Source organism: Chelonia mydas, chromosome 18 (assembly GCF_015237465.2).
Source record: "Chelonia mydas isolate rCheMyd1 chromosome 18, rCheMyd1.pri.v2, whole genome shotgun sequence".
Taxonomy (NCBI): domain Eukaryota; kingdom Metazoa; phylum Chordata; order Testudines; family Cheloniidae; genus Chelonia; species Chelonia mydas.
The window spans coordinates 6835435-6853216 of record NC_051258.2 but is presented as its reverse complement, the minus strand read 5'-3'; the positions used below and the strand labels follow the sequence as shown (position 1 = coordinate 6853216).

General features: G+C 50.1%; 1 protein-coding gene across 6 annotated transcripts in view; it reads right to left on the bottom strand.

The window, feature by feature from the left end:
* The window catches only part of ARHGEF10L (Rho guanine nucleotide exchange factor 10 like), a 186700-nt gene that overhangs the window by 151217 nt on the left and 17701 nt on the right, over positions 1–17782 (bottom strand). For 2 of the 6 annotated variants that reach the window (XM_043531743.1, XM_043531744.1), the window contains exon 1: positions 5496–5876. The exons of 1 other annotated variant lie outside the window; for it this stretch is intronic. The gene's annotated coding sequence lies outside the window, so the exon portion shown is untranslated. Of the gene's footprint in view, positions 1–5495; positions 5878–17782 lie in introns of those variants that run through there. 3 more of the 6 variants (XM_043531742.1, XM_037881154.2, XM_043531745.1) reach the window with 3 other exon arrangements.

Genomic DNA, 17782 nt, shown 5'->3' with positions numbered 1-17782 from the left:
ACCTTTAAAGTTTGATGGGAAGCTAAACAAAAGGCCATGGAAAGGTAGAGACGGGCTACACTCAGCTAATGGACACCATTATTTACACATTGGTTTCATTGTTCATGAAGTCACATTTCCCTCCAGCTTCCATGTCTGCATAACCCCTGGTGAAATTTGCCCCTGCTCAAAGCAAGTTCTGTTCTATTCTATATCTGTTGTTATCCACACTCATCACCACAATATCTGAGTGCCTTCCAACACTGCACTGAGCAACAGGACTACACATCTGTCATTTGTTGTTTGTTCTCTCCTCTCCCCAGAGGGAGAAAGGTGTGGAGTGGCGTGTCCTGTTTTGCTAGGGGCGGGCTGACGGTTATCTGTTAAACACAGCTTTTGCTGTGTGTTCCTATTAGAGAAGGAAAGGTCGGAGAAGTCCGCCTTGCACGTGGAACGGAAAGTGGTGAGGTTTGTGATAGTCCTGCATTCTTGGGGAGTTCCTAGTGGTGCACAGAGCCTGGCACAAATAAATTTCACACAACCTCCCCCACACACACACTGGATTTCACATGCAAAACTTGGACGCATGCCCCCTTTTGTGCCTGTGACTCAGGCCAGTGCACCATCCCAATATGTGCACACACAAATATCTTGCGAGCCACATGGGTGTGTATGCACTTGTACAAATACAAATAGCTGTATGCACAGCATTGGCAGCCAGGACTTAAAATCCAGCCCCTGGCATCTAAGCCCATCCCACAGACCGCAGACAAACAGAACAAATGTGGAGCCACCGTGAGCATCTCGCAGTTGAACCTCAGATTGGAAATGCACATTTCTCCCAGGCCCTGAACATGTTCTTGCTCACAAAGGAAAGAAAAGGCTCCTACCCTGTTCTAAGTGGCACTCAGAGCACATCTCGATTATGCCACCTAGATCATGCTGCTTATCAGAGGATCTCAGACTTTCTGAACCCCAGGGCTCCTTCCGGAGTTGGGGGGAGGGGGCAGCGTGTCACATGCATTTGGGTAAAAACACAAGGCGCAATGCAGATCCCTGCCAAAGTCTTCACCGATCGCTAGGCAGTTGTGAACCCTAGCTTGGAAACCTGCCTTACATGGTACAGCCCAACAGTCTGAGGCAGAACCTGAATGGCACGAAGGCCTTGTACAGAGGGGAATTCCACCCCCCCGGTGAATCAAAACAACGGGCTTGGCCGAACTCTGAGCCCACCACCGTCAACTGTTGATTCCAACGGGAAGAGAGTGAGGCCAACGCTGAGCGCGCATGCAAACCCCACCCTGAACTCCCGCTGAAAACAGGAAGCCTTTGTTCTTTTGAAACCTGTTGCGGGAGCCAGGCACAGTATTGCATGGGTCAGCAATATAAAAACTCTGCCTTATGCACCCTCAGTCCCGACCAACAGTACCCCCTGTTGCTCTAGTCCTGGGCTTCCTCCCGAGTTGTGCCAATCGGACAAGACTATGGGAAGGTTTTGTGGTGTGGGTAAATCACTTAATCTCTCTGTGCCTGGAGATTAATAATACTCCTCTTTCCCACCCTTTCTCTATGTAGCCTGGAGGCTCTTTGAGGCAGGGTCTATCTCTCACTATGTGCTAGGCACTGTACGTAAACACTGGGACCCTGTTCTCAGCTGGAGAGCCTCGATGTAGCTATACCACCACGAGTAAAGATACTTTCCCCCAGCTTTCTGCATTAAAAGCTCTTCTGGGTGAACCTGCTTGGGGGGGCAAAACCCATCAGAGATCAGCTGGGCTTGGCCCAGGGTTTGAGCCCTGGGTTCGAGCCCAGGGTTCAAATGTTCGCACCTGAACAGGGCTTGCAGATCCTGCATTTACAGAGTCAAATTGACAGGGCGGAAATCTGCCCTGCAAGATGGAGGCACAGTGGAGTGGGGATTGGAGGGGAGGGAGACGTTGCTGGAGCACACAGGAGCTGACGATTCTCCTGGGGTGCATGTCACTGATCAAAGGGCACCATTCAAAGCCCTTTCACTCAGCATTTGTGCAGGTACCACAATGGGGCCCTAGGATCATTTGGATGCAGAGCCAGACATGCCAGAGGACTCACGTGCATCTTCTTAACTTCTGCCCTCCTTGCATGTGCCCATCCCCTTTCCCCCCCACACCGAGGTGATCCAATGCTTATGGAAACCAATGATCAGACTCGCCCTCAGCTGTGGATCGGGCCCTAAACCCTGATGGCTTCTGCCATCATCAGGTCCCGAGATACACTCATTCAGCTGATGAGCTGATCACCGTTGTCCTTGCCTGGCTACTTGCCTTTGACTGATTATCCAGTCTTCAGGGATTCCCCTTGAGCAGATGGCTCTGCTCTGGATTCCCCACCTCCTTGTCTTTGCTGTTCCCCGAGTGTTCGGCTTTTTTATTGGTAAGGCACTTCCTCTCCAGGAGAGACACCCGCTAATGTTTACCAGTCTGTCCCCCACTTGGTACCTGGCAATCTGACTGTTTACAAAGCAGGGTCCTCATTAGAAATAAGGGCTTGACTCCTCTCCATTCCTTTATTGCCCTCATGCTCTGACATCATGCTTTTGTTTCTTAAAGCGCTATGAACAAAAGTATTCCTGGCCATTTTTTAACAGTTTTGTGGGGTTTCGTTGCAATAATTCTTTGGAAGCTTGAAATGTAAAACCTGTTTCATCCCCTCCCCATGGGTTTTCCTGTCTTACATAGACACGCTGCATCCGATGAAGTGAGCTGTAGCTCACGAAAGCTTATGCTCAAATAAATTGGTTAGTCTCTAAGGTGCCACAAGTCCTCCTTTTCTTTTTGCGGATACAGACTAACACAGCTGCTACTCTGAAATCTACCGGGTTGTTATTGTAGGGTGCTTATTTATTTTGATTCATAAAAATTCTACAAAGGGCATCTCTAGCCATATGCTCTAGGGCCCAGACCCTCGAAGGTATTTAGGCCCCTAACATCCACTGAAACTATTTGAATTCAATGGAAGTTAGGAAACTAAATACTTTTGAGGCTCTGACCTGTGTGTCTAAATTCATCAATCTAAGACAACTCACCACAAATCCCCCTCCAATAATTCCCCGTACTTACAGTTCCCTGCCCACCCTATTTTCAAAAGCCTGTGAGGAAATATTTACCTTGGCCCGTACTCGGAAAGGCCCCGGATTTTGCACTGTTTTAGCTTGCACGTGCTCACTTCAGTCCACTGATCTATGACTGTCACATTGCTCATCACAAGTGCAGGGCTGGTGAGTAATTTTTAAAAATAGTGCAGCATTTTTTCCAAAACACTTTGCGTGTTCAGTGGGCTGTGGATACCGCTCTGGGTGACTTTGGGGTGGGAAAACAGCCCTGGCACAGTGGATTGGCACAAGGCCTATGAATCAGGTGGTTCCCGTTTAAGCCCTCAAAACAGGGTTTTATTTATGGCTGGGCATTGCGCTGGCTGTCTGCGCAGGGCTGAATTTCACCTTTGGTGAATAGATGTAAGTTACAGCCGCAGCAGACAGGTCCAGAGTTTGACCCATCCACTTTGATAAGGCCCCTTTAGCACTGCAAGATTTTTAGAAGCCAGTTTGTTCTTTCCCCCTCCCTCCTTCCTCCAGTGTCATTAATTTGGTTAACTTTGCATGCAAAATGAAAAGGATCCAATACAGAGCGAGATCTCAGAGGTGTTTCAATAACAATCAGATCCCGTGGCTGGAAGTTGAACCTAGACAAATTCAGACAGGAAATAAAGTGTAAATTTTTAACAGCAAGGGCAATTAGCCATTGGAACAACTTACCAAGGCTTGGGGTGGAATCTCCACAATTGGAAACTTTTAAATCAAGATTGGATGTTTTTCGAAGAGGGATTATTTCGGGGAAGGGCTATGGCCTGTGTTATGCAGGAGGTCAGATAAATGATCACAGTGACCCATTCTGACTTTATAATCTATGAAAAAGCACCCGTATCTTAAACCCTGTTTGGAGCTGGTTCCACCAACAACTTTAAGTGGTTTTAATCTCATCTTTCTGCTGTATTAAATCATGCTAAACTCCAAGCAACAGGTGAGCAGTTACGGTGCCGCATAGGCAGATCTCGGGGCAGGATGCTATTAATACTTAATCGGACGTAGAGGTAAGGTCTGTGTCATATATGCAGTTTCCCAGTCACATCTATACGAGACAGGGTGTATAACGGAGAAACAAGGTGGGTGAGAGGATATCTTTTATTGGACCAACATCTGTTGGTAAAAGGGACGAGCTTTGGCGCTCCACAGAGCTCTTCTTCAGGTCTGGGAAAGGTACTCAGTATGTCACAGCTAAATACAAGGTGAAACATGTTGCAAGAAACCATTCAAAATTAAGTGGGCAACTAACCCCTCTGCCAATCATAGACAAAGTCTATGAGTATGTAAACACAGGTTTTGTACCGCTTTAACTATATCCCTTGGAAATCTGTAGTTAAATCAGCCCAACCCTCCAGTGAGGACCCATTTATACCAGTTTAAAGGCCCATTTATAATATACCTCATTCCTGTACATTTAGGGGAAGAAATTCTACCACGATAAGGCACCACTATCCTGTATAACTGCATGTGCTAGGGATTGTACCGATTTAACTATTGCATTTAAACACAATCACTCCCCTCACTGACATAGTTAACCCAGTACAAAAACTGCATAGACCAGACCTTAGTGGTAAGTGGCCTCCTGTTATCAGACTCCGCAGAAAGGCCAAGGACACACCGGGCCATGGAAACTGAACTCCCCTGAGCCCTACGGGTGAGCTCTCCTGGATAAGGTTGAGGCCCACGGATGGATTAGTAAGGAGAAGCTCCTACACGTTCTGGCTGTAGAGCAGATCCTGCCTGGGCAAACTCCCCTTCTCCAGAGCGGCTGACCTGGCTCTGTCTATCAGCATCAAAAGGACATGAAAACTTTCAGAGATGATGATAAAATACTATCACTATTTTTCTGAGCCTTCCCCTTTCCTTCAGCAACCTCAGTGTTTGCAACATTTTAATTAACCGCCCCGGGGAGGATCTGCCATGCCCTCATTACCACGACCCCTTGGCCCGGAGTTTTGCCCACAATAGCACGAAAGAGGCGACCTTACCCTAAAAAGATGCAACCATCCATGCAGACATCCCACTTCCTCCCGCCTCCCCGGCCCTGGGACAGGCCTTATTCCACCCAGCAGGGTTAGCTAGCCACCGCAGCCCTGACACGACCAGACGTTTTTGCTGATCTGGGAGAGGTTACATTTCCTCCGGCTTTGTGCCTGTATTCCCAGCGTGTGGCAATAAGGGCGGTCACAGCCTAGCGCCCCAAATCCTGCAGCTGAGCAGGATTTTCAAGCCAGGGGCTGGGCTCTGGGTCCATTCCTTAGCCGGTCGAGCTGTCTGTTTTCTTGGGGTGGGGGTGGGGGGTCTTGTTGCCATGCCTGCAATCGACATAGCCACATCTAACCCAGGCTGGGCTGGCGCTGGAAAGAAGCAGGAGGGAATCGGAGCGGTCACTTACCCCACTTACACGCCACAGCCTTTGTTGTGATGTTACAAAGGAGCAGGCAGCCAAGCAGAAGGCTCCCAGCAGCAGCCCATGCTCCGACTGACAAGGCAGATCGCTCCTTGCACACTCACACACACACTCGTGTGTCTCCTCTAAGTCTCTCCTCCCCCTGCCATCTCCCAAAGGCCGCGGGGGAGGGTCTCATCCGCTAGCAGCAGCCCCGGCTCCGAGCTGCTGGGGGCTTTTCCAGCTCCGCTCTAGTCCGTGCACGGGACCCAGCCAAGCTGCGGGGGTGCGTCCGTGTCCCTCCCGCAACCTCTCCCTCCGCTCCCGGCCAAACCCCTCGGCTGCTCCCGGTGCCATGAGCCTCCCCGGCAGCCAATGGCAGCGCGCTGCTGCCCACCCCCGTCGGCAGGGCCGCTTGGCTCCCGGCCGGCCGGCGCGATGAATATTCAGGAGCAGCGCCCCGGGCCGCAGCGGTCCACGTCACAAGCCCCACGCTGGGGCATGGCCCAGTCCGGCTTTGCACCGGAGCGACTCCGGTGTCACTCCTGATTTACACCAGCCGGATCAGGCCCCCCCATGCAATCTCTCATGGGCTCCTCACCCCCTCCGCGGCTGATAGGGTGACCAGATGTCCCGATTGTGTAGGGACGGTCCCGATTTTGGGGGACTTTTTCTTATATTACCCCCCCACCCTCTGTCCCGATTTTTCACATTTGCTGTCCGGTCACCCTACCAGCTGACCCCAGCACCCAGCTGGCCGTGCCCGGTGCAGGCCGAATCTGGGGGGCACGTGCACCCATGGGCCAAACTCTCCCGCTGCACCCCAGGGCGACTGATTTTTAGCCCCTCTTCTTGTTCAGTTGGGAGGCGCGGCGAGCTGCTGAGGACCGGCGATCTCAGAACACAGGCGCGGCCGGTGGACAGTGGCCTGGGCGGAGGGAGTCGCGCTGGCCGCCTGTTACACACCCTTGTGCGCACACCCCCCCCACTTCAGGGCCTGTTCCCCCGTGTCAGGGTGTCCTGGTGGCAAGAAGATTTTGCAGCACCTAACTAGGATGACTAGATAGCAAGGGTGAAAAATCGGGACGGGGGTGGGGGGTAATAGGCACCTAGATAAGAAAAAGGCCCAAACATCAGGACTGTCCCTATAAAATCGGGACATGTGGTCACCCTACTCCCAACAACCAGCTCCCAGACAGCTCTGCCATTGCCCCTCAATGATAGGTTTGCTAAATTTGGTGGGACGTATTCCTGGAAATTTAATCACATGATGTAATCTTTAATTAAAGGTTAATCTTTAATTCCTGGAGACTCCAGGCCAATCCTGGAGGGTTGGCAACCCTACTCAATCCTGCCCTGCAGCCCCCCCCCCCCCCCCCATCCCAGCTCCTGGCTCCCCACACACAGCTCTGCCAATGCTCCTCAATCCTGTCCTAGTTTTTCTCCATCCTGGTGTCTTCTGTTACTTGAGTCCTGAGCCCCCTACAACTCTGCCACTGCCCCTCAATCCTGACCTGCAAACCCCCACCCCAAACCCCACCCCCACCCTCACACAGACATGCACACACACGCTATTCTCGCCCTGGAATTTTTCTACAGGGGATAACAGATTTGGAGAGAGGCGATTGGGGTTTAGGGCTGGAAGAAGAGGGGAAAGTTTGTCCAAAGAGGTGGGCAGGTCCATTTATTATCTTTACTGAGCTCTTGAGAAGCGACAGGCGACGTGGGAATTAATTAATTAATTAAAGGAAATGGGCATTTTTATAATAAATAACGTTTTCCATTTTTATAGCACACAGAAGGAACAAAACTGTTTCAGTCCCTATTAACCACCGTGCCACTGAAACGCAGCCAGCAGCCTCCTTTCGCGTGAAGGGCAGCAGCCAGCGTGAAGCACATTGAACAGCAATGCCCAGGGGGAAATTGTGGCCAAGCAGACAGTGGAAAACCTCTCCTTTAACAAAACACGCCCTGGGAACCTTAGATAAGACAGAATTGTGCCTTTTAAGGGCTCAGCCCAAGGCCCCACACATCAGGTGGAAACCTACGTATCCACCTTCGAAGGAAGAAATATCTTCATGAATGATTTAGATAATGGCACAGAGAGTACACTTATAAAGTTTGAGGACGATGCCAAGCTGGGAGGGGTTGCAAGTGCTTTGGAGCATAGGATTAAAATTCAAAATGATCTAGACAAACTGGACAAATGGTCTGAAGTAAATAGGATGAAATTCAATAAGGACAAATGCAAAGTATTCCACTTAGGAAGGAACCATCCGTTACACACATACACAATGGGAAATGACTGCCTAGGAAGGAGTACTGCGGAAAGGGATCTGGGGGTCATCGTGGATCACAAGCTAAATATGAGTCAACAGTGTAACATTGTTGCAAAAAAAGCAAACATCGTTCAGGGATGTACTAGTAGCAGTGTTGTAAGCAAGACACGAAAAGTCATTCTTCTACTCTGCGCTGATTAGGCCTCAACTGGAATCTTGTGTCCAGTTCTGGGGCTACATTTCAGGAAAGAGGTGGACAAACTGGAGAAAGTCCAGAGAAGAGCAACAAAAATGATGAAAGGTCTAGAAAACATGACCTTGGAGGGAAGATTGAAAAAATTGGGTTTGTTTAGTCTGGAAAAGAGAAGACAGAGGGGACATGACAACAGTTTTCAAGTACATAACAGGTTGTTACGAGGAGGAGGGAGAAAAATTGTTCTCCTTAACTTCTGAGGATAGGACAAGAAGCAATGGGCTTAAATTGCAGCAAGGGCAGTTTAGGTTGGACATTAAGAAAAGCTTCCTAAATGTCAAGGTGGTGAAGCACTGGAATAAATTGCCTAGGGAGGTTGTGGAATCTCCATCATTGGAGATTTTTAAAAACAGGTCAGACAAACACCTGCCAGGGATGATCTAGACCAGGGGTTCTCAAACTGGGGGTTGGGACCCCTCAGGGGATCGCGAGGTTATTACAGGGGGGGGACACGAGGTGTCAGCCTCCACCCCAAACCCCACTTTGCATCCTGCATTTCTAATGGTGTTAAATATATTTAAAAAGTGTTTTTAATTTATAAGGGGAGTTGCACATAGAGGCTTGCTATTTGAAAGGGGTCACCAGTAGAAAAGTTTGAGAACCACTAGTCTAGATAATACTTCGTCCTGCCATGAGTGCAGGAGACTGGAGTAGATGACCTCCCGAGATCCCTTCCAGTCCTACCATTTTATGATGCTGTGAAATTGACTCACCCCCAGAATTCAACCTATGGCCTGAGCCTCCAGTGCCTTGTGTGGTGGTGTCTTTTATCGTTACTCGCACTAGTGCTGTGCAAAGCATGGGTAAAATGCTATCAACTCAGAACCCTCCACGCTCGCACACTCACTTTGCACAAGCATAAGTGATTCCATCAGGCAGCAGGTAGAGCTGGTTAAAAATGGGGGGGAGGGGGAATGTGGAAAATCTTGAAATTATTTTTGTTTTTCAGGATTGAAAAACACACCACAACCAGCCCCACAACATTTTCACAATGTCTTAAAACCAAAATCAGTAACAGCAGGAAGCAAAACAACCACCAAGGCCACAGAGATCAGAGCAGAGGAGTAACGTGCAAGACAACGTTAACCCTATTGTGTTTGGGAAGAGCAACACAGCAGAAAGATTTAGCTGAGAGCTGGGCTCTGGGCACCACCCTCGAGCCTTGTCTTCACTAGAATAAAGGTGCGTTCTTACCTCATGTTAGCTCACGTGGTAAATGACAGGAGTTAAAATCCTAGTGAAGACAAGGAAGTTTGTAGTTTTCACATGTGTGTGTTAACAGGTCAAGTTAAACCCCAGACTCCCCAACAGTCTTTAATTCGACCTGCTGACACACGTGAAAAATGACAAACCATCTTGTCCTCACTAGGACTTTAACTCATGTTAGTTACCATGTGTTAGCCAAAGGTAAGAAAGCAACATATGACCTAGAGAAGATCCACCCTCAGAGGGAGCCATTCACTTGTTATTCTGAAGAGATTAATAAATGAACTAAAACTATTTAGTTTAAACTAAAAAAACAGTCATTAAAAAAAAAACCAGCCAGTGTAAAGCAGGCAAAGTGAAGGAACAGAGCTGGCAGAATCCTGAAGAGAGCGAACAATTGAGCAATGTTACCCTAATGACCCTGCTGTTTTGAAACTTCTAGACCTAATTTTCCATGAAGCCAAGGAGAAAAGATGCTCTGATCCTGGCAGCATGAGTCAGCCACTGCAGGACAGGAAATACCACGATGGGAAGAGAAAAGAGGGTACCCACATAAGCAAATCTGGGAGCAGCAGGGTAAACCAGCCAGCTGAGAACTAACAAGCCAGTGAGCCCATGTGGTGGATTCTGCCATTGGCTCTTGAGAAAGGGTCTCCTGGGTAGCAGATTCCGGGTAAACATGGTCGCACTAGGGGCCATCTCCTGGTTCATATGAGCACAGTGGTGAGCGATCGCGTCTCTTTTGGATGGAGCCTCACCATGGAATTCCACACCCCCGGGGCCTTGCAGTCATCATGGAATAAACACGCAGCATTGCAGAACCCGCTGCTGCGCATGCTCCCGCGTCGCTGGCTTTTCACTGCCCTGTCCGAAGCCCTCGCGGTGGTGACATAGAAGGGAAGGGCCCAAACCGCATCACTGGAGCCGCAGTCTTCCCTGGATCCAGATCACGTTTTGGGTGGTGTGGGGGTGAGGCTAATCCAGCCGGCAGTGATCACATCAGAGGCTGAGAGATCCTGTCCTTCGTCATGACTGCAAACCCTGCTCCCATAGGAGGAATCATGCCGTGAGAACTCTGCGTGACTCAAGACAAGAGTGGGCGAGGGAACAAGGCTGACAATTACTATTGGTCTGACAGTTCGGCTTGGTCAAGACTCTCAGTTAGGCCAAGGACCTTTGACAGCACTGTAAGGAAGACCTGAAGGGGTGAAAATCCACCCCCACTGTCCCCCCGCCTTCCACCCAAAAATACAGCTGGTGTAAGGACTCTACCTGGCTCTGCTTTCGTCACAAGGGCATATCAGGGTAATGGCATGGCTGTTTTCTTCCTCCAATGACATCTGGGGACCATTGGGAACAAAGCTTATGTTAGAGCAGCCCTGAGGCTGCTCTGACCTACACCCGGGACTTGGCAGGGCCCTGAACAACCCAAGAGTGCAGAAAGTACAAAGAGCATTTAAAGTCCTCACCCACTGAGCCAAGCACAAGTAAGTGAGAATCATCCCTTTTGTTTGTGGGGATTAGTTGTTGTAAAAGGAGAGTTTCCCATGAACCTAAGGCATTTAGGAGCATATGTCCCATTGTCTGTCAGTGACATTTATGCCCCTAAATCCCTTAGATGCTTTGGAAAATCTCCCCCATAAATGTTATTTTATTGGCATTTAAGGGGGGGTATTTGAGATTTTGTGGGTGGGGATCAGCCATGAACTATGGGTTTGAGATTTGGGGTTAAATTGTTCAACCTCACATAGGCCCCTTCTCCAACATACCGGAGTGCTCAGATTGAGGGGAAGGAAGGATTCTCTAGTAAGGTTATGAGGATTAAAAATGCATCAAATGGGCAGGTAAGCAATGGATTTAAAATGAGCTAAGACCAAAAAAAAAAGAAAATGTTTGTCGCTTAAAAATCATAGACTCAAATTCTTGGAAAGATAAGATCATGCACCAGCATGCCACTGTTTGCTGGGGACATCCCACCCTGTTTGTACGTGTTGATCCCACTGGGAACGTGTTAAGTGTTCCAGTGACCAACTGAGGAAGGTGGCTCCTTACTCCACATGGGCATAGGATGGTGGGGGTGGTCCTCTAGAGAGAGAGGATCTTGGACAGGGGTTCTCACAACAAATTTGTTAGTGGCCTCGAAGTGTGGCCACCACCTCTTGCTGGTGGCTGCTCTGACAATTTTTCCAAAAATACTTAATTAACTTGAGAAAAAACAAGTAAATATGGACATACACATGTTCAAGTCATTGTAATTTATTTATATAGGGTCTTTTTGCAGACTCAATAATAAAAATCATGTACGATTGTCTCTATTCTTTACTGGACCCAAACAGAATAGAAACACAAATAAGGTGCTTTGCATGTTCTTGTCTTTTTTGTTGTTCATTCTTTTGCTTTTTTTTTTTAGACTTGCTAGCTAGTAAGCCTGCTGCTGTGAAAAGTGATACTTGTATGTTAATATCACTTTTCACTGCCTCCCAGCTAGCTGATGAGGGACAAATTAAGCCCTGGATGGGGAGATGGGTAGGGAGGCAGCGGGGGCCAGAGGTGATGGGGGGGTGAGCCCAGGAACCAGAGCCTGGGGGCCAGAGCCCGAAGCCCCACACCTGGGGACGGGAGCTTGCCACCATGTGTCTGGAGCCAAAAGCCCCGTGGCCTGCTGCCCGCCACCCCAGGGCTGAAGTCTGACCGCGCCACCTCCAGGAACTCAGTGCCTGCCTGCTCCTCCAGTGTGTGTGTCTCCAGAAGGGGGAAAGGCCCAATTCCTGCTGGGGCCCCCGGGCGAGGGGCCATTGCTTCCTTCCCCCCAAAATCACCACCCAGGAGGCTGTGGCTGCAAGAAAAGCCCCTGGTGGCTGCATTTGAGAAACGCTGACCTAGGGTATGGGCTAATCAGTCCTGAGAGAGGAACCTAGGAGCAGCCAAGCCCTGGGAGGAGGCTTGAGATGATCTTTGTTAATTTGTCTGTTTATAAAACCATCTTCAGGAAAGGGTCTGAGTTTTAAATCTACATATTACATGGATTCTCTCAGAGTGGGTTGGGTGGGGCAACCATCCATAGACCAGTTAGAAAAGGATGTATTGGCAAGTGGGTTCCTATCAGTTCCAGGATTTCCTTATTTGACTGCTAGGCAGTTCGTAGTGAGGCAAGTATTAAACTCAAACACATGGAAACCTTCCCAGCTCTGTCATATCATTTTTAAGGCAGGTGAGATAAGATTATTTCTAAGTATTGTCGTTGTGTGCTCTGTATTAGCTCTAAGGGCAGACAATTTACAAAAACGTCAGCCTACGGAAGAGATCAATGGGATTTTAATTATTTCCTTTATGAAATACCAGAGCCACCACCAGAAGTGACTTATAGCACAGGGAGACATTCACATTAGACAATGGAAATGCAAACAAAGGGGAGAAGGAAAAGAAAGAGGAAGAGAAAGCATAGAGTAAGTGATTGTCAAAAGACAAAATGCCAAACCAAATCAGGAGTAAGGCCAGCATTGTGAACTGAAAGCTAGGAGATGTGGGTTCTTGCCCCACCCCTGCCATCAACTCCCTCTGAAATATCAGGCAAATCACTTCAAATGTGGCTGTTCTCTAAAAAGTAGCTAATGAAGCAGGACACAGTGCTACTCACCAGTCCTGCTCCCGGTGTCTCCCGTTCCATTAATTCAGGGATACTCAGACCTCTGTGGTTCAGGAACCAAGTTAACAATCCTCATGACTCCAAAAAGCCTCAGTAGGGTGAGTGCTCGGTTTCATTTACTATAGCAAGAATCATAGTTAAACAGCGTGATGGGGAAATACTTAGTTTTATATTATTCTCACAGCAAATAAGTTAGTGCAAGTTGATCATTTAATTGGTTAATAACATCGAAAAAGCCCCCTGATTGGTTAATCATTAAATCATGCCGTGTTTTAATCTCATGTGCTGCAAGGAGCTGCAGGAGACGCATTAAAAAGCCACTTGCGGCTCCCAAGCCGGTCTGAGTATCACTGCACTGACTGGTCTTACACCGCTATACTCCAACGGCGCTCTTCCTGCTTCGTGCTGATGTCAGAGAGCAGAGAAGCCGGTGGATAGTCAGTTTTTCTGCTGATGTTAGTGAAAAAGAGCAGGTTTCACTCCCAGTCACCCTGCAGAAGCAGGTGCGAATTCTCTTTCCTCTCGGGCCCCAATGGCAGGACAGCTTACTGCATTACAGTGAGCTCCACCCGCACTACCCCACCGATGGCCGGCCAGCTGCATTCGTGTCACCAAAGGCCATGGTCAGGAGGCACCGAACCGGCCCAGGGGTAACCGAGCCTGGGTTATCGGCCAGGAGGCCGGAGATGGAAAGGAGCCAGCTGGACTCACCCATCCCAGCACCTGTGTGCAAAGCAGAAAGAGGAAACAGCGGACTGTCAGGCGGTGTCAGTCGCTCTATTGGAGCCATGGCAATTTATGCCGACTGAGAGGCGAGCCTGATATTTTTTCCCTTGTCAACGGAGCACAACTGAAATCCTCAGAGAGAGACAAAGCAACTTGCTGCTTTTTTTTCCCCACAAAGCTATTTTGAGAGTGTACCTATGCATTAGCCCCATCATGCCTCAGTTTCCCCTTCTGTACAACAGGGCACATTCCACCCTTGTAAAGCACCGTGAGATCTGTGGCTGAAGCGTGCTGTACTGCTGCTGAGGATGAGGATGACTGACTGCTCGTAAGTGAACGTTTCCTGTTTTGAATTAAGTGCTCTGGAAATCGCAGCTGTATGCATTCCAGCTTCTCCGCCACTCGCTTTCACGGAGCCAGCCCCAGTGCCGTATGTGACAAGCCACCTGAAGACACATTAGGAAGCAGTACAGCTGGTCAAACGGCGTGGACAGGAAACCTCAAGCCAGCCCTGTGCAGCACTGCTGCTAACGCTGTTCGGACCACGGTGCCCACCCTTCTTGTGGCGTAGGCTCGCTGCTGGGATCGCCGGCACTGGTGCGGCTGCAAGGTTCAAAGACGCAGTTTATGCTGGTGCGGCAGGATTTGCGCTGGTACAGCTTCCCCACTGTTTGAAACCAAGAGCAACTGCCCCAGTGCAAATTCCAACGTGTCTGTGTCTGCATTAGAGGTCTGTACAACTGGTGCAACTCCCCTAGTGACTGCAGTCCCAGCGTAGACACGGCCTTATTGTCCCTTAGCACAGCTGATTCACGGTCCTTGTATTTCCCGAGGTGGAGGCAATGGATAATCCCATCCGGTCTGGATTTCTGCTCTCATTTCCTCCTCTCCCCACCTCCATCTCTCCCTCCCATGCTCAGCAGCAAGGCTGCCCCCTACGCTCTCGCTCTCCTGTAGCTCACGAAAGCTCATGCTCAAATAAATTGGTTAGTCTCTAAGGTGCCATAAGTACTCCTTTTCTCTTCCTCACCGTCACTCACAGTCCCCAGACCCACCCATCTCTCATCTGCTGTCCCACGGCTAGCTTGTCTTGGTAATGTGTGAGCTCGGGCTTGTCAGCGGAAGCCAGCATTCTGGGGACCCAGCCCTGGGGACGGGGTAGGAGATGCCAGGAAGGGCCAGCTTGCAGGGCTGTGGCTGTCACCAGATATCCCAGCAGTGCATCCCTGGAGGATGATCTGCAGGAGGGGGGTGGGCATTGGGGAAGTGGCTGAAGTGTGCCCAAAGCCCACCCTTGAGCGGAGACTGATGGAGAAGACTTGCTGGAGTGGTTGGTCCAGAAAAGCTTCCCATTCTGAAATATGCCCCAAACCCTCCTCCCAGCTGCCAATCCACCCTTGTGGGATAAGTCACCTCACTCACCTCCCAAGTCCACCAGAGACCAGGTCTCTTGCCTCCTGGACCAGGATGGGTTGGGCCTACGGAAGAGGTAGCACCCATGAGGGAAAAGGGGAGAGCAGGCAGAGAGCACCTCACATCACCTCTGCAGGGCATGCGTTTGGCTAATACAGGAGAAGGGATGCCGGGTAGCTCCCACCTGCCGGCAGGTGGCCATGAGTCAGGATTTGGGGAGGAGGAGAGTGCGTAGGGTTCCTTGGGGCTCAGAGAGACCAGCCCTGCCCCATCATTTCAAACGAAGCTACAAGCCTGATGTTGAGCTCCATAAGGCTCAGACTCAGGGCTGAGTTCTAGTGGAATTGTAACCCGCGGGCCAGTGTGCTACAGGCCCCCTCGGTGCCTAGTCTGCAGATGGTAGGAGTCTGGTATAGCACAAACAAGCAAGCCTGCCTCTTAACTCAAGCTGTAACAGCTCGTGCTTTCAGCTAGCGTGGTGCTTGGTTCAATCCCGGGTGTGCTGGCCAGCGAACGTGCTGGTCACCGAATGCGCTTGTCACCGAACCGTTCTCTGGGAGCCCACTGACTCCAGCTGGGGCTATTTCTCATTTATGCCGTGAACTCAGAATCCCCTCCGTCCCCCCGCCTTTAATGGCTGAGGTCCCCTCGGGGATCTGGAACCAACCAGAGTAGCGATTTCCCATAGAAGGCGCTGCTGCATTATGCCAAAGAACAAACAGGCGCTCTTAGGCGCTGAGCATTAGCCCTATAGAAATAACAAGCAACTGAAAACCAGGTGTGACAATGGGAAGTGTCAGGCAAACTGAATGATAGGGGGCGCTACCGGTTCTGCCTAGAACAACCGTTTCCCACTCTGCTGTTTAGCTCTTAATTCTTAACCCCCCCAGGTACAAATTTGAATAATAAAGGCACGGGGGCTCAAGGGGCTGACAATGGACCAGAGAGCTCAGCACCGCCCAGGTCGCGCTAAGAAGCGGAAGCTGTTACAGAGCCGGGCAGGCACCAGATTTCTGGTTTCATGGGAAATTCCAGAGTTTCGAACGGAACAAAAAACTGCACTAAATTCTAATTTCCCGTGACATGAAATTCTGAGGGAGGGAGTGGGGGGAATCCCTTTTGTGTCATTTCAAAACAAAAAAAGCAAAGCTTTCTGTTCTGAAAAGGGCGAACACGTTCTGACCACGCGGGACTGCTCCGTTCCATTTTCTGGTTGTTTTTTCGGAACAACATTTTGAAATCCGCACGTCTCCGCCAAACGCTTCTCTGTCAAGGAATCGGGCTTTTCCAGTGCAAAAGTGTTCCAGCTGAATTTTTCTGGCCAGCTCTACTGTTAACTCTCTAATGGTTGTATTAACCTCCATGCAAAGTGAGTGGAGGGTCCCTAAAGGCCAGGTGCCCATATAACCCAAGTTATAACGGGCAGGTATAATAAGCAGATCTCAAGCACGTTACAAAGGATCATAATTAGCCCCATGTTACAGGTGGGGAAACTGTGGCACAAGCAAAGGTCAGTTACTTGTCCCAGCTCAGTCAGCAGTGGGAATTGAATGCAAGTTGTTCTGAGTCCCACTCCCGTGCCCTAGTCACTAGGACACACTGTGTCCCATTTGCAGTCACAGCAGAGAGGCTATGGACTCAATGTGCTATCGGGACTTAACTGCCCTCAGGGCCCGATGGTATCAGGCAATGTGACGGGGAACCTGTGCTGCTGTGACCCATAGATAGGAGATGTCTGACCTTCCTGCCAACCAGCACGGGAAATATAAGTTAATATTTAAAGAAGCATCCATAAAAACTGCCTCTCCCCATTCCTCCTCCCACCCGCCAGGCCAACCTTCCAGCCTGCCTTAGAGAACCATTGCTGGAAGCATTCTCTTGCTCCTCCTGTTCCGCCGACTGCCCCCAATTGGAAATTGAGCTGAGCAGGTCCAGGTGAAGCAGCTCAGAGCACATCTTGGCGTAGGTGGCCCCAGAGGCACGGGGAAAGGGAGTGGCAGGCCCAGCGGGAGACCCAAGGAGTGTTTGCTCACTGTTTGCTAAAGCAGGACATCTCCTAGTGCAGAAAGAGGACAGGTTCCCTGTTTTCTCAGCAAGCATTTAGCTCCCTTGCTGGGATGGAGCTAAGAGGAGCTGCATTACAGCCAGGCTGTGTTAGCTAGTGCTAGAAGGAGGGGAATGAGAGACAGGGCTATGGGTTTAGGCCCCGTCTACACTGGCAAGTTTCTGAGCAGTAAAGCAGCTTTGAGCGCTGTAACTGCCGAGGTGCACACACGGCCAAGCCCGTGCAGCCACCCCGACGAGAGGCGAAAAGCTTTCTGTGCCGGGGCTACGGCGCCAGCGTAGACACCGTGGCGATTACGGCGCTGCGAATGGCGTCCAGGTGTCGTCCCACGGTGCCTGTTCTCACCTCTCTGGTCATCGGTTTGAACTCTACTGCCCTGCCCTCAAGCGATCAACCATCAGCCCCACCGAGTACATTCCTCTGCAAATTTAAAAGTCCCCTTCCTGTTTGCTCAGTGATGCATGCAGTGCATCTTGCCAGGTGGCCAGGCCTGCTACACCCCCAGGCGATCCCCCGCTTGGAGCAATGCCGAACTGCTGGACCTGACTGGCATTTGGGGAGAGGAGGCTGTCCAGTCCCAGCTGTGCTCCAGCTGTAGGAATTCTGGTACCTACAGATACATTTCTCAATGCATGACAGAAAGGGGCCGTGACCGGGACACACTGCAGTGCAGGGTCGCTGCGGAACGCCCACCACAAGGTGCGG